This window comes from Lutra lutra, chromosome 6 (genome assembly GCF_902655055.1).
Source record: "Lutra lutra chromosome 6, mLutLut1.2, whole genome shotgun sequence".
Classification (NCBI taxonomy): Eukaryota; Metazoa; Chordata; class Mammalia; order Carnivora; family Mustelidae; genus Lutra; species Lutra lutra.
Genome location: NC_062283.1, coordinates 89,578,566 through 89,586,081, shown reverse-complemented (window position 1 = coordinate 89,586,081; position 7,516 = coordinate 89,578,566).

The window sequence follows — 7,516 nt, the reverse complement described above, 5'->3', positions numbered from 1 at the left end:
TTATTCCTCAACATTCCTATTCAGCCTGAATTTAGTTCTGAGTTTCCTGAAAACTAATGCAAAACCGAAGAAGTTAACATCTAGTATAAGATCAAATAACTGTTATCAAAGACCTTGGCTTTGAATTTGGGAAGAACTCCTTGGAGTTTCTTATATAAGAAAGCAAATGATTAGTGTAATGGGTACCTACTACTATAAATATAGATTTATAAAAAGACAAATTTGGCAATTTTTGTATCGACCTTCTTTAAAAGCCAAGGACATAACATTAAATCTTAATTTGTGAAGGCATTTCTAAAGGAAGCTGAGATAATTTGGTTTGAATACATAGCTTCTCAACAGCATAACCTAATGCAAGAATAAAATTAGAAATTCTAAAAATTGTGTGTTTATAAGATGACCTTTAAGTTTTTCATGAGTATTAGCTCTCTCAAGTTATCCTTTGGCAAAATGCTAGATTCCTGGATTGAATACAACTGTCAATTGAATTTCATGCTGCTTATTCCTATAGCAGATGAATTTATTCTGTATTTTCTATGGTCGTAACTCCAGACTGTCTCTCATTGTGAGGACTAATGCAACACAATTATTTTGAGAGTACTGATTGAAAAAAAATGTTTGAATTTAAGTTTGTAGGTGATTTTATCTGATTGAAGTTGGAGGTACTGCACAGGGCAAGTCTTCCTCCAGGCTGTTAATTTCATTTAAATTTTAACCTTGAGGTGTATCATGTTCTAATGGAGAGAGCATGGCTCTCTGGTCAGACTGAGGTTTGAATCCTGGCTCTGCCAATTACTAGTCACGTGACCTTCAGAAATTTACTTTCCCTTTCATTTCTTGGAGACTTTGCTTTCCTCATCTGTAAAATGTATCTGAGAAACTCATCCTGTGGAGTGTTCTTGAGAACAGTTGTACATAAAGTGCCCTACACAGGTCTAATTGAGATACTGAACGTTGGACATGGGGTTTATTTAGGATCTCCACAATCTAATGCTCCATTCAGACAGGAAATAGTTTTCTTACGATGGATTAAGTGTGGATTATCAGACACCCCTGTTCCTTTAAAAAGTCCATCCTCTCAGTCTTGCCTTTCTCTAAAAAATGGCTACTTCTGAGGCACCTGGGTTGCTCAGTTGAGTAAATGTCCAACTCTTGATTTTTGGCTCAGGTCCTCAGAGTCACGAGATCAAGCCCCATGTTGTGCTCCATACGCAGTGTGAAGTCTGCTTGGGATTCTCTCTCCTTCCCTCTCTCTACCTCTGGTCATATGCACCCTCTATCTCTAAAATAAATAATTGATCTTTAGAAAAGGATTACATCAATCATCTATGAATTCATTTTAAAAACGAAAATAATGAAGATATGATTAAATAGTCTTGTTGCTCCAGGGTTAGTGCTGTAAGTAAAATTCCCCTTAATTTATTTCATAGTCTACAGACTGATAATGTAAGATTGTGATAATAAATGGGCTTGACCATTTATTCATCAGATTTCCTCAGTAAAATCATTGCCAATATTAGTTATTGAATATTTTAGAATAAATATTAGCTTAGAATTTAGTAGTCAAATTGATTCCAGACTTCAGAGTTAATATATTCATTTTTTAAAAAAATATTTTATTATTTGAGAGAACGTGTACATGAGCAGGGCGGGCCGGGGGACAGTGGCACAAGGAGGAGCAGACTCCCTGCTGAGCAGGGAGCCCCACGTGGAACTTGATTCCAGGACTCTGGAATCATGACCTGAGCCAAAGGCAGACACTTAACCAACTGAACCACCCAGGCGTTCCTGGTATATTCATTAGTGGGAAGGTGAATCTAAATAAGAATTTAAAGTTAATTCTTTTGATTTGATATTTTGCCCATTTCATCTTTTAACATTGCTAGCTCTATTTTTTATTTTTGAAATATTTCTAATTCAAAACAATTTTTAAAATTTACATGAAATTAGTCTTTTTCTTAATTTAAAGGGCCAATCTGACATTAAAAACATTGCATTTTTCCATTTTTCACAATATGAGCAGAGGGAGATTTTAGGACATTCTATTTTTTTCCTACAGAGCTTTAAAAATTCAAACCAACTGGAATTTGTATAAAATTCATGAATACATCCAGAATTATATTTTTAGTAAGCTTTACTCTATAGGATGGAGACATTTCTTCTTAGTTGGAAAAAAATCTGTGCACTGTCCCCATTTGAATGCCTCCAAAGCAAGAGCTTTTGTGAGAATTTACAGGAACTGTCTTGCTATCAGAATTTTGGTCAGGAAAGTGGAATGGTTTATGTTTCATGTGCCATTGGCAATCACTTTACTAGCCCTGTCATATGGCAGGTTAGGGAATGAGACTCAGAGGTAATTTGCTGACAAACAGTGCTAATCTGGAACTGGAATTAGGGCTTCTGATTCCCAGGTGATCACACTAAAATATAAGGTGACATGAGAGAGAAAATGCTGTTACCCCAAACGTGATTTGATGCATTTACCCCAGATTTACAGCCATTCTTCCTTATGAGAATTTTGGACAGAATTTCTCTCTTTTGTTTTTTTAAGATTTTATTTATTTGACAGGGAGAAAGAGATCACAATAGGCAGAGAGGCAGGCAGAGAGAAAGGGGGGGAAGCAGGCTCCCTGCTGAGCAGACAGCCTGATGTGCGGCTCTATCCCAGGAGTCTGGGACCATGACCTGAGCCACAGGCAGAGGCTTAAGCCAGTGAGCCACCCAGGCTTGCCTTTGGACAGGATTTCTTTAGCTGATTATTGTGCCATAGATTTCTTGCAGTTTGGAGAAGTCTATGAATCCTTTTTCAGAATAATTTAAAGTATTTTAAATACCTTTAAGTGCATAAAATACATTTTATTAAAAAAGGAAACGAAACTAGTGTAGTTATCAAAATATTCACCTTTGAAAGAGTATATACATATATTCTTCCTCATTAACACATTAGATAACAAGATCTAGCAGTGGTTCTAATAGCAACTTTAGTGCTTCCCAAGTATGGGAATTTTGAGGGATCTGTAATAGGGAAAGATCTTGTAGCCTTTGTGGGAAACCAGTCATAGGCCTGCCAGCGTCATGGGGGTTTGTTGCCTATAATAAAAAATGAAGGACGTGTTAAATTTCAGTTAGAAGTCTGTAAAAATAGGAGGTGCCTGGCTGGCTCAGTCGGTAGAGTATGTGACTCTTGATCTTGGGATTGTAAATTTGAGCCACATGTTGGGTGGAGAGATTACATAAAAAAAGAAGATAGGGAAAACAAAGCTATAATTTTTCCTCTTCTTGTTCATCGTCCCCCTAAATTCTCGGGAATCCCAAGTTACAAACCTCTGCTCTAAAGTGAGGCCATCTGGGCAAGTAAAGGTTTGAACAGCTACAGTATTTCTGGGCCTCCAACTTAAACATCTGTATTTAAGGACCAAACTTTCAGGTTTTAATTTTAGGTCAGATTCTACATCAGATTCTTAGAAACAGATTCTTTGAGTAAGAATCTTAGAATAAGGTGAAGCATCTTGGAATAATTTTTGAAGAGTGATCCATAGGTTTTCTGTATCAGAATACTTTCGAATGCTTATTGCCTTGATTTCTGAGCTCTGCCTCCTTTTTCCTGGGTCAGAATTTCTGAGGCAAGGCGTGGACACCCGCAAGTTCAACAATCAGTCAAGTGGATGTTAACACCCATCCCAGCTTGGGGCTGTCTAGGGTAGCTGAGCTAGTAATGGGCATACATGAGCTAGGTGGGAAGATGGCTTGTAGGCAGTGGAGGCGTGATTTTGACAGAGATTGAAGTCACTCTGCAAACTGTTGTCCTGTTCTATTTCTTATGATGATTACATAAAGAAACTAGTTCTAAGTCTGCATTCATCTATAATACACATGGATGGGTGATGTCTTTTACTGGTTAGATAAAACCTGAAGTGGGACTATTGCAGCTGCTGGTAGAAGAGGAAGTGAGCTGCTTAGGTTCACCCAGAAGCAAATAGGGGGAAAGATCTGGAATCAGGTGGAGGACACTGGACTGGGTTTATCTGCAGCAATGGAGCCCTGCCCATTTGGAGGAACCAAACTGCCCTTGGTCCAAACAGCTCATACATCCAAGTGCAGACAGTTTGGGAGCCTAATTCTTCATGATCTAAGACAGACTTACTCCCAAAGGGGGCGGACAACTTTTTGACACTGAGGGCCACAGATATTGAACCTGAGGGGTTCTTGTCAATTGTCAACTCAGTTGGCCCTTCCTTGGAAATAACTTTGCATTTGTGGGGGCAGCTGTCTCCCCTACCTACCCTCCATTCCAATCACCAATCAGACATACTGTGATTTTTAGATTATTCATTACAAAATCAGGTATAAATCTCAGCCTACAACTTCATGTATCACATTTTGATCTTTATTTTTTTCGGACTCAATGAAAAAAAGTGTTCCAAGCTTCTGTTCTCTACAGGTGCCTGCTCGCTCTGCTGCTTCTACACCATGAGGGTGGAGATCTTTCTGATACCCTGTGCCACTCCCAGAGATTGGGGTTTTTTCCCAGGCTAGCTGGTCAACCAGCCAAGGAACACCATGCAGACCGGCCTTCTCTGGGCTCTTACAGTCTTGTCATTGCAATGGTCCTCCCTTACCTGCAGTATTTCTGCTACTAAACCTCTTTTCCCTGCTTCCTTATATCCCTGGGGATTCACTTCTAGTCAAGGACAAAGGAATTCTTTCTCCTTATGTTTCTACCCTAGAGAGTTTGTCTATAATCTCCCTTTTGATGGCATTCTTCCCTTAAAACCCATATTAAAAAAACCCAAACTGTGTGTGTATACATACATATATATGCACATGTATGTGTATGGCTTAGGCTTTTGGAGTATTAGAGCCAGAAAATGTCCCAGGCAACTCATTGTCATTCTGCTCCATCATAACCCTCCCCTGAAACAATGAACCCCTGAGCCAGTTATCTACTTAAATATGGGGAGAAAAAAGAACATGGGTTAATATCTCGATTACTTGTTAGTCGCAGGATTCTACTTAATGCTTTTGAAGAAAGACTTATATTCAAGAAAGAAGCCCTGGTAGATTCATCTATGATCTTTGAATCAGGGATCTGGTCCTGTAATTCTGTATCTATGCCCATTCCTGAATATTGGCCAGTCAACAGTTTCATGAAAGACACAGTCCTGGTTATTCTGATAAGTAATGAATCCCGTGCACCTATGATTATGTTAACTTCTTACTATTTGATTCCTTGGAGTGGCATGAGAGGGAAGGAAGCAGGACACAGGCCAGCTGTGTGTGTGGGGGGTGGGGCAGAGCATCCCCCCTGCGCTCCCACCAGACCCTCTGCCAGCCAAACCTGGCAGGGGGCTGAGGGAGACCTGGTGAGAAGAGATATAATTTTTATCCTTAGGGCATGCTCTAATCCCCAAGGGTTTTATAGGCTTTTCCACCTCATTGGAATAAGAGCTACATAAAATAAATTTACCAATTTAATAATGTAAAATTTAACTCCCTAAATTTGTACTAATTTAAACACTGCCAGTGTCTTCAGTTGATAAGGTTCGGTTTTCCAACAAGCCCATTTCCAAATAGTTTGATATGACAGTCCGTGGTAGTATCTATTCCTCCTACTTGAAAGAAAAATCTATTCTAGGCTTTTAGAATAATGTTACTTTTATAACCTATTGTCATCTTAGAAAACCAATTGAGTATTTACTGATTCGATGGAATATTGAATTTTTAGCTATAATATAGCCAACCGTATCTTCTTCTTTACAACTGGTAAATTAACTTTCTTATTTTTTCAAGTTGAGGTATGATGGAGCCTTCTGCATCGCAACATTTATCATCTAATTTATCTTCTTGAAGGTTATTCTCTGCAAGAGACTGGGAAACCAGGTCAAAGTCAACTGAAGTTCAGTGTTTGGGTTCCCAAACACTGTTGTAAATTTGATCCTTTCAGGTTGAGATCAACTTTTTTTTTTTTTTTCCTGATTTAGAAACTGCTTATAAACTTTTCTGGGATTTAATTATGCTGTTGCCCCCTCTTAGTTTGCATGAGATCATTAAGCTGGAGAGTTTGTTTCTCTGACAACAAAACATTTAGAGCTATCAGATTAAGTTAGTGGGGCAGATTGGGGGTGCCTATGACTTGATGTTGTAACTAGGAACCTATAAATAAAAATAAGGAAGAGAGAAAAGGAAAGCTTTTAGAGTATTCTTTCAAAGGCTGGAGATAACAGGAATGTTTGTCAATATGTGAAAGCCACAATATTACATTATGCTTCAATTCTATTTTCACTTTCTTATTGAACGTACCTTTAAGCCAGATGGGAAAGTGAATTTTTTAACGAGCGAGATGAAATATTTATCAAAGCTAGATTATGCAGGTTTTGATCATAAGCCAAATAGCTGAAGCATATCAAGTCTCTACTTTAAAGAAATACATATAGATTAATGCACGTATTATATTCATTGCTGGATATTAATAATGGAAGAACTGGCTATTGACCTGGAATTTATTTCCAAAATGTTGGATTAAAGAGATCTGCATTTGGGCTGCTAACCTCCTTGTATATGATTGGCACAGAAGTTAAGCTTTCTGTGTTGGAGTGTATTCATGGGTATGAATGTCAAGGGCATGTACACGTGAGGTCTCAAGTATAAATCATCTTGCAAAATAGTGGCGCTATTTCTGAGATGGCTTATTCTCCAGCACATAGTAGTACTGCATTTAGTAATTAACATTCACAAAACACTGCAACTTTGGGGCTTTCGTGTTATCTTGAAGCAGCTCTGAGGTTAGAGTTTTTATTCATTTTACAGTGTGGGAACCTTGAGCTCTGTACTCAAATGTTGTTTGGTTTTCCCACTCCCGGGAAGGGGTGAAGCTTGGGATGTGGACTCTGCTTTTCAGGCTCAAGTCCAGGGCCGCCTCGGCTCTGCTCCTCTCCATCCATGAACATGGTTGGTCACTTATGTTTGTGATGTCCACATGCAAAGTATAGTAGTATCTATTATAGTTTTATTTCATCCATAAGAGGAAAGGGACAGTGTCTTCGTGATACAACTGTGAGATTGCCAGTGTATGATAGAATGAGAATCGTGGTTTAAAGTCATGTACACAGATTCCATCCCTAGGCATCTTGTACTTCTTTTATCCTTCTAATGGCCAGCTTTGTACAATTTAGGCATGTTGATGCCTAAGCTTATACTATTACAGGCTTTTGAAATAGTTTTAAAGCTGCAATTTAATAAGACCATGACATTAAAAGTGGCTGTATTTTCTTTTCAATAACTTCTAATAATATTATTTCTATTAATTGATGGATTTAATTATTTATGAACAAAAGGTAACAATTTTTGTAATGAATAAATTCCATCATTTTCTACTGATATTATGACTTTATTTTAAAAAAGAAAAATAATTATAGGGGTGCCCTCCTGGCTCAGTAGAGCATGGGACTCTTGATCTCTGGATTCTGAATTCAAACCTCAGTTAGGTGTGAGGCCTGCTTTAAATAAATAAAATATT